At 40.3% G+C, this 10035-nt stretch overlaps 1 protein-coding gene across 1 annotated transcript in view; it reads right to left on the bottom strand.

Moving 5' to 3' along the window:
• GUCY1A1 (guanylate cyclase 1 soluble subunit alpha 1) overlaps window positions 1-8124 on the bottom strand; it is a 34752-nt gene extending 26628 nt beyond the window's left edge. The window contains exon 1 of the mRNA XM_027739553.2: window positions 8024-8124. The gene's annotated coding sequence lies outside the window, so the exon portion shown is untranslated. The remainder of the gene's footprint in view (window positions 1-8023) is intronic.
• Between the last annotated feature and the right edge of the window lie 1911 nt (window positions 8125-10035).

Here is a 10035-nt window from a genome sequence, read left to right on the forward strand (position 1 = left end):
CTGCTTACAGTCTAGGTGCTGTGGAAAATACAAAACATTTGTTTTAAGTACTTGTACCTGGCAAGTTCTGACAAGACACAAGCACTAACTTTACAAGTATCTTATGACAATGGAGAAATTAAGTTATCACAGTATCACAAGTGTCTTTGCAGCATAGTCATGTTGTAAACCTTTGCTCTGGGTTTTCAACTCTGTTTATAAACGGGCATCTAAATCCCACACTGCCCATACTATATTAAACTGACATTAGGATTGCATTCCTAAGTAATGCAGCTTCTTTGCTAAAAGACAGAGTACCAAACCTAAGTTTAGCATTAAAGATCTGAATGCATTTATTAATATTTTACTAAAGATTACTGGTGTTTTCCATTATTGTAGTGTAACAGTTGGGAAAGAAAACAGTGAGTGTTTTTTTATATAAAACATATAACTGCCTTTTTTTGGCATATTTATTCCAGCATTAGATAGATCAGCCATTTATAATACTGTAAATTACAGCAGTGGCAATAAAATCTAACTATTTTTTTAAATACATCATCCCCATTAGATGCGTTTCTGCCACTACTACTCTCATTGCACTTTCTTATCTTATTTTTAACCTATTCCAATTTAGTGCTAATAAAATTCTGCCCACAATATGGGCAGGGATAGATGTTCCGTTATACCTTTTGCTATGGGTAAATCACAATTCCGTATTCCATCAGTATTCCTTGTTCTTCATCGCTTCAAAGCCTATTTGAAAAGATACCTTTACCTTTTAATTCCCCTCTATTTATCGTTTAGACCCATTTTTGCTTAGAACTTAGTAGTACTTAGAACTGCAAATAATTTTCAAAGAGAAACTCGAAGGAAAATATAATGAAATGACATTTCCTATATTAAGCAACTGTTAAAAACACTTTTTACTGGTATTTGCTAGTGCACCTCTCTAATCTAAGAGAATAGTCACTGTCATGATGTCCACCTCTATCTCATGCATGGTATAGCTGCACACTTTGACTGGCCTTGCCTCTGTGGGTTCTAAAATTTACTACTGTTCTGGTCAATTACTTTTTCCACAGATTATTGCTATCGTGCTGTATCTCCCACAGATCTGGAGCATGTCACATGCAGAGTAAGTGTGGAGCTGATCGAAGTTGATACTAGTTTTCAGATCAGCTGCAGATTTTCAGTGTCATACTACAAATGTTGTGAGCCTATTAAAATGTTTTGCACACCATGCCTAACTTGCCATTGGAAGACTGGCCTCCTCTATGCTGTTTCGTTGACACAACACAACCAAATGTTTTTGTCTGCAGAAGGAAATATTTCATTACCTTTTAACATTCACAAAAGTCACCATTCAGTCAGTGGGATCAATACTTGGTCAACAAGTGAAAATCCCTACAGAGGATTACGCTCGAATACTGGTATTTAACCTTTTGTCTGGTGAGTTCATCCCTGGGCAGGTTGCTTAGCAGAGAAATTGTGCCACTGTTATCTTGCATTCTGCTCTTTCTCTGTTACTGTTGTTAGGTCTGTTACTTGCTTATTTTAACCCAGAAGGCTCAAATTAAGATCAGGGCCATACAGGAATATACACCAAAAGATGATGTCTGACCTGAAGGGTTTGCCCTCTGACCGGCTGAGACAGAAAAAGCGAGATATGAAAGGAGGCGTAATGATGTCTCTTTTATAGGTGGGGAAATAAGGCATCTGAAGATCACAAAAGAAGGACTGCAGCTGAGCTAAGAAGTGCATCCAGACCTCATAACACAAGTTATGAGATTGCACAAGTTTTTTGGCCAGTTAGTAGATCTGAGTGATTTACAAAAATCAGGTCAAGCCTTATAAAAATTTGCAGCCAGATTTCAAGACTAAAGATGGGATCAAAACACTTGCACACAAGTAAAATTCAAATAGATTTTACAGACCGAATTCATAAAAGGGTGCAGGTGCTATATATAAAAGCAGAACAAGGAAGGTGTCCTCACCCTAAATCTTCATGGCTAACACACAGCAGGTTTAATGTCACTCTCTCATTTCTGAAGGTTCATAATTGTTCAAAGGAAAGGCATTTCCCCTTGGCTGGTTTTATTAATATCATGCAACCTGTTTGGGAACCTTTAACTGCATCAAAATAAGCATTTAATTCCATCTAATTGTAATTCTTTCTGTCAAGATTTCCTGAAGTTTTTGAGAAAAAAAATCAGCTCCCCGTTGACCAAAAGCCTTGCTAAGTTACTTAAGCCACAAGACTATTCTTCCCTTCATACCATTCCTCCCATGTAGAAATTCTAAAATCCTACCTCTAGATATGCCTTGTGATTTCTGTGGACTAATGGCTCTATTTTCACCAAAATTTCAAGTTTATCAGTCCACCAAATATTTTTCTCATCATAAAGGCAAGTGGTTTTGCGTTCTCAGCTTGCCAGTGCAAAGAGACAACTATGAAGACAATTTTGGCAAAAAGAAAAAAAAAATTAAATTTAAAGTCAGATGGATGCATGCTTTCTCCAAAGACATGGAAATTTTGCCATTTTTAGCAGTTCTATTTAAAACAGGAACTGCAATGAGTATTTTAGGCTCCAGGGTGCCTGCAGTCAGGGCTAGGGAGGGACACAGCTATTAATGTAAGCAGACGCCCCTCCCTATTAACCAGAAGACACCACCTGAGTATATTGTCTTGAGTTTTCAAAACATAAATAATTATGAGCTAATGCAAAATCCTAATTTTTCCAAGTAAAAAACTAGAAATCTTGCTGAGGTGTTCCTCTGTTGCATTCAGGCTTTTACTAGTGCTCTTTCATGTGTGAAGATTTTCTGTATTTGCCGAGGAGGGAAATTGGCTTTCCCTGAAAAACTTTTGTCAGTCTCCATCTGTATCAAGTGCCAAGTGAAATGCAAGGTTAAAATGAAATTAAACACACGTTTACCTTGCTCAGCATTAGAAAGGCAGTCCTCACTACACAACAATATACTTTAGAGAAACCTTTTTCTGGGGTTTCAAAAATATCTGTGCTATTATTCATTAAAAGTAGAGAGTTTAGCAGCAACTACTGTATGTGGCATCACAGAAACCTAAGTGTTACTGCACTCTCTGGACTCAATAACATTCTAGAATTACACCAAGAGGATCCTGACAAAATATATTTTCCCCAAAAGCATGAAACAATTTTTGTTCTGAATACCTCAGAATGAGGCTAAAGAAAAGATTCGCTTCATAAATGTATGTTTCTTTCAATTTCCATTTGTGGAGGGGAAAATGATCAAAGAATTTCAGCACATTGCCTTCTAGCAAGAAATTTTTACTTTATTCACACTGAAGCAATTGGATAACTTGCATGGGATATTCCCTGCAACTCTCTAACACAAATAGCTTTCTAAGGGCTAGATCCCACAATGCTTGATAACATTTTTGGAAGTGGTTCCAGTCTCCTCCATGATGATGCACACCATCCTGTTTCTAGATTGCAACCAAACAATTAAAGCTCTCTTCCTGAGCCACTGCATGGCTGACCTATTTTCTATATGGACTTAGCTGAAACAATCAATGGGCATAGCCATGCGTAAAGTGCAAGGCATAGCCAAACTGTCCCAAGGGAGGGTTTTAGACAGCTCTATGCAAGTCTCCAGGCGTTTTTCCCCTTTCCTTAGGGCAGAGAAAAAGCTGCCTTGTCACTCAAGCAGGGACAGCACAGCATTCTGTTCACGTTCAGGCAGATACATATGCACAGGAGGTACAGACAGGGGGTCTCATGAAAGAAATACCCTCCCAGAAATAACACGTAAGGTCACAGCTTGGTTGTCATCTAGGCTTAGTGTTCTGCCTGTAAGTAATTAGCCTACTGTTGCTGACTTGCACGAGAAGGGGGCTCGTTTGAGTACTTCTACTAGCAGGGCACCATTCTCTTGGAACAGCTGCTTCTAGTGTGAATATGCAAGAAGAAAATCAATTCACAAATTGACTTTAAGTAATACAAAGGAACTAATTTAAAGAGTCAGAGCAGTAAAATCAAGAATAATGGCTACCACAATACTGCTAAGTTCAAGCAGCAGTGAGGGTCTGAACCGTGGAAGTGGGCATTTGAACCAAATGAGAATGTCAGTTAAAATACATCACAATTAAATCTGAAAGCAGTAATACTCTTAGCAAGGGCATGATTCCACTTAACAAAACTACCATGTATTAGGAAATATGAATGAAAAATAAGTGGAAGTGAATATCCCAAAATACTGTGCTCTGGTAGGGTGAGATTTGCTTTAAGACTGTGGAAGCCCTAAAGCTCATATATGTGCTTGGGTTCTGAATCAATGAACAGGACGTGATGAGGACTCTCTGTGGTGACGTAAAATTAATCCCTAGAGAATATATTTGCTCTAACTTAGGTCATGAAGCAGCAGAACAACTGAGAGCAGAGAAACCTGCATTCCTATGAAAAGGGAGTGGATGTCAGCTTGCTCCAGACTCCACATCTCCAAAAATAAGTAATTATCCTGTGTGGTAAGATACAAGCTATAAACGAGGAGCCAAAATGACATGGAAACACTAGCATTGACCTACGACTGGTATCACCTGAGTAGGACAACCAAAAAAGTGGAAGAACAGCATATTACTAAAGGAGCAGCAATCAATAACTATATTACAAAAGGCTTCATTAGAGACATTTATATAGTCTTTTCAATTGTAATATAGCAGGTGAATTTATAAGCAAAAACCTTAAAAAAATTTGCTGTTTCTAGCAAATTTTGCTGCCTTTATTACAAAAAGTGTAATAAAAAGTGTTGTTTATGCCATAGCTAGAAGCCCTAGTCAATTGAAGCATGTGCTTAAATCCTATTGTAATTTTAATATTAAATAGATACTAACATTCTGCCCTGAGCAGTAGTGCTTTCTTGAAAAAAGACCTATGCCCTGAACTGACGTAAAAAAACCCCAGCTGTTTCGTGATAAACTTGAATCTCTACTCGTCGTACAACTATTCATGCGAGACGTGCTGAATATACATCATACATATTACAACCATGTCTCAGATGCTGAAAACATGCTAAAAAGAATACTCAAAGTAATGCCAAATGTGAGATCTGGCCTAATTTAAATTTCAAATGCTAAAAATTTTAATTGCAATGCTAAACATCTACATAAATGCAGTAAATTTTAATAAACACATAGACAGTAAAGATCTTCAGAAAGTAAATAGTAAAAAATGTGCAAGGAATTCCAACAAAGAAACCCTAATGGCAGCTCTCCAATGGCTCAAATTTCATATGCTAATAAAATGTGCAAACTGAGACGTAATGATTTCTAAACATTACAATAAAATTCCTTAAAGCATGTCCTGTAGTTTCCAATAAATATTTTAAAATATTTCTTTTTACCTATACCGAACTTTTCTTAAATGAGTAAGTTTTACGAAAAAAAAATGAAACTTCTTGCTTGTCTACAAAGTAGATACAGAATACAGCCAATACCTTCTAATACATATTTCCTTGTGGATAATTTAGAATGTTGCATCTGCTTCCTTAGTTAACTGAGGTGCTTGATTTTGAGTTTCTGGGGTTTTTTAAGTAAGATACAATTTATAACATCTTTTGTTGAACAACTCATTTCGGTTAAAAGGAAAACAACTGTATTTGCTAAAAACTCTACCTTGGCTTTTTGGATTTCTTATTTTGAGTCTCGGTATTTTCTTTTGAGAATTTCAAACAGATGGCATTCATATTCATAGTAGCTGTGATACTTTATCTTTTATGGCACGACAAAACGAGGTTTTGACTGCTACTGATATTTGGCATATTAGATTTTATTATCGACTCTTACTTATGCTTTCACTGTGGGATCTGTTTTGAAACAGACTGTCATAGAAGGCTAAAGACAGATTTTTTTAAAGAAAGCATTAATCAGTATAAGAGAAATATATATGACTTTAGTCCTTATTTTTATGGACACTGACTTCTCATTTTTAATGGTTCATTAAAAACTTGAATAATTTAAGTGAGTACTCAGCAAGTGAACAAGTGGGAGAAGGGATGGTGAGACATTTTATTGATGTCAAAAAAGGGTAAAAAAACCCCACTGTAGAACTAACTTCCTTACCTTCTCCTCTGATGTTCACCTCACGGTCTTGCACTGTCATAACTCAAAATAGCTGCAGACTACATAATTCCACAGGAAAAAAAATGCAATCAAGAAATCTCTATGTGCTTCCCTTCTTTCCCCCTCCATACTTTTCCTCCCTGCTTTAGAGCAGCATGATTTCAGCAAATGCATTTCTCTTTTGAGAACGGGGAGCATAAAGTTCTTGTATCATGGCTACAGTATTCCTCATTTAAGGTTCTTGCTACTGGCAAAGCAAAGAGAACAGTCATCAGAGCTGCAGAATGTATGACCATATGTAGCACCCCAGAGCAACACAGTCCAAGCAAGAAACTTCTCTACAATTAAGAGAACATTTGTAACACATTCACACACATTCTCCAGTCGTTTAACTTGCTTATTTTCTCTGACTAATTGTGTAAAATAGTCTGTTACTGGAATCTCTTCCCAGCACAGGCTGTCACCACCTTTTGTTCCTGACCCTAGAAAAGCAGTAGACCCATTTATATGATTTAAAGTGTATGACTCCTTGCGACTACTTTCTGTAGTTTGGAAACAAATCATCTTAATTCTAACTATAAGAAAAGGGAGTGGCACCATTGGGAGTTTTGTCTTAGAAAAAACCCTAAGATTAGACCATTTCCAAATAAGTATAACACTTCGTTCTATTCATAGAAATATAATTAAACTCTTACACTTGTTATGAAAAATTCCTCTGTTACATTTTTCTGTAGCTCTGTATTCCGAGACTTCATAATGGAAAATCTGAGTGAATAAAATTTCCTTTTTCCTACTAGTATTCCAACTAGCAAATGTCTTACCATTTCTTTTTAGGCCAACCCACATGCAGCACAGTGTAACCTGTAGTCCAGTGAAAGTGAGTAGCCCAAATACAGCATTACAGATACACTGCATCCTTGCTTAGGACTTTTCCTTGTTAATTCATCCTTCAAATTTAGAAAGCCATCTTACTACATCCAAAGAATAAGTTGCCAGCTCTGAAAACAGAGCCATTTTAGAAGCAGCATTAGATCAAGCTTGAGAGAGGACGTAAGATGTATAAAAGCACTCCTTTACACGTGAGAGAAAAACTTTTCAAGTGTCTAATGATTATAGATAGTGATGATTTTATAAAGGGACTACTAGGCCTAGGCTAGTAATGGTCGTTGAACTTTAGCCACAGAAACAATCCTACTCACTCAGAAAAAGAATTACGAGTCTAAAATTTTGAAAAATAGAAATAATAGGGGCGCTAAGAGTCTTTGAAAAACTGTTAATCATAATGAATGCAACACAGTTTGGGGGTTCATTTATTCTTCCTAGGGAAAAAAAATGGAATAGCAAATGCAAAAATGAAGTTATTGTTAGAACATCAGGTATGTGATGAAATACCAGGTTTGTGTCTAATTCGTGAGCTCCAATCATATGAATTACTCTGAAAACCAGACAAGAAACCTTACCTAAGCTTAACGCAGTAACACCAGCCTGAATGGGTTCAATTAGCTTGACGGGCATCAGTAGTTCGCGAATTCTTAGAAAGCCTCACAAAGCACAAAGGCCGCCGGGGTACCCCTCGCGGCCGGAGCCTTCACCGAGCTCCTCGGGCGCTTCCAGCCCCTAATCCACGCAGATTTCGCCTACAACCATATTTGGCTCGGGGCACGGTGCAAGCGGGGCTCGGGATGCAGAGGGGAGAGGGGCTTCCCGCCAGCCCCCGCCCGATCCCGGGGCTCAGACCCGACCACGGCCGGGGGAGAGACTCAGACCCAGACCCAGATCCAGACCCGGCCCCGGGAGCCCCGCGGGCGCGGGGGCGCCCCGTCCCAGCGCTGTCCAGGGTCCCCGCCGCCCCGCTCCGCCGCGCTCCGCGCCCCGGGCGAGGCTCCCTCGCTCCCTCGCTCCCTCGCTCCCTCACTCTCTCCCTCACTCCCTCACTCACTCACTCACCATGTCGCGGGGGTGCCGCGGCCGCGCAACCCCACCGAGGGGCTCTGGGCAGGCGCCGCTGCCGCTCCCCGGCGCCGCCAAGGTGTATTTGGGGAGCGGGCGCGGCGGCGGAGGGGCCCGGCGGGAGGGGCCTCCCCGCGGGCCCAATCAGGGCGGCGGCGGGGCGGGGGCGGTGGCCGGGGGGCGGTGCGATGGCCGCGGGCCGGGTTGGGCAGGGCTGGGGGAGCCGCGCCCGCCCCGCCGAGCGCCGCCGCAGCGCTGCCCGGAGGTGCGGGGCTCCTGCGGGGCTGCGGGCACGGCACCGACACCCCCGAGGTGTCCCGGGAGTGCCCCGCCGTCGTGCGGCACCGCGCGGGTTTAGATGTCGAGAAATGTCATTTTGCGCAGAGTCGGGAGCTTTAGTCAGCGGCTTCCGCACGAGTAGGAACCAGTGTCACCGGCGTGGCAAGGCGCTGTGGTTACTGATGTCTTTTCCACTCCACATACTCTTCAGTCTAAGGACCGTGTGCTGCCATATTTGTTTTATTTGCACTCTCTCTGCCGCGGCTTGGATTTACTTGCTGCCAATGATATTCTGTGCAATCTCACAGAATATATATATATTTTTTTACTGTAGCCTTGGGGTGCAACGGTTAAAACCAATGGCTAAACAGTGACAGAGGGGAATCAACACCTTTCCAGATAAGCACAGAAAACAAGAATCATTTAAACAACTTTGGCATGTCAGGTAGCCAAGTTCAATTTAGAATACGAATTCATGAAACACTTTTTTATAGAGTTGCCCAGGTCTGAAATCAGAGTCTGAATTCTTGTGTGACACCACTGAAGCAGAATGATAACTCCATAATCATTGCCAAAGCAATTTACGGTATTTTTACTGTGAAAACAATGGATGATTTTTGGAAACCAAGGATCAGAAATAATTTTGTTAGACTTGGACAATTAACAGGGACTGAGCTGCCTTATCAACACACATGGAAGCAAACAGAATATTTCACCGGGAAGAACAGCTGTTGTAAACCGAGGGAGAAGCACCATACCTACACAGGAAGAGAAGAAGGGGTATCATTTCTTGTGGCTCACTCACTGTTGTGCCTTAACAGGCTTGTGCAGAAGTGAGAGTCAAAATCAACCAAAACAAAAGTAGGACATTTCCAAGTGGTTTTGAACAGACTAGCTTTAGAGAAGAGAGGGTATCAAATTCAAGGTGTGAATGTTTTGTTGCCTCCTTGACTGTCAGAACTGAAAGATAGATCTATTTCACACCATGCTTCCCTCCCTGCTGTGTTAAAAGAAATCTGTCAGCTAAAGAACTGATTAATTCCTTCAACCACTGGTTAGTCAGCTGAAAATAATCTGCTAGAGCCTATTTTGTTGCCATTTCTGAAGTTATTGACAGGCAATATTGAGCTTGATGAGTGATAAAAAGTTCAGGACATTATGTAGCTCATAAAATTACTGTATTAATAGATAATGTATTGGTGCAAAACAAATATTAGTCTCAAGGCAAGGTGTGGTTTTCCTAATGTTTGCCCTCATCTGCAGACTACCCTAACTCTTGCTTTTCATTCTCACTTTTCTTGCCTCAGGAAACCAGATATTTCTGTAGGAAAAAAAAAAAAAAGTTAGAAACAGCTTCTGAGCAACTGATATAAATGAATTCCATTATCAAGTTTATGTACCAAAAGGAGTAGGAACTTCTGTTGCACAGAGAATGCCTATTCCAGGATATGCTGTGCAAAGTTAGATGTGGTGATCACTGCAGAGTAAACCTGCTGTGCCCAGTGTAACAAATGAATGCTGGACAAGAACCGTGAATTTGAACATTTGATGAGGAACTGGATTATCAGCACCCAAAGGTCTCCCAGAGTTCTTGGAAAGCCACTGTTAATCTCTTATCATATCAATTGTTATGTGTGTCCTAGTAATGACTTGCAAACTTGTGCCCAATAAAAACTGCTTATGAATAAGATCTTTGCAGTGAGTATTTGGAAGAAGAAAATAGTATTTAA

This window comes from Pipra filicauda, unplaced genomic scaffold (assembly GCF_003945595.2).
Source record: "Pipra filicauda isolate LSUMZ 115617 unplaced genomic scaffold, ASM394559v2 scaffold22_size4397567_pilon, whole genome shotgun sequence".
In the NCBI taxonomy this organism is placed as follows: Eukaryota; Metazoa; Chordata; class Aves; order Passeriformes; family Pipridae; genus Pipra; species Pipra filicauda.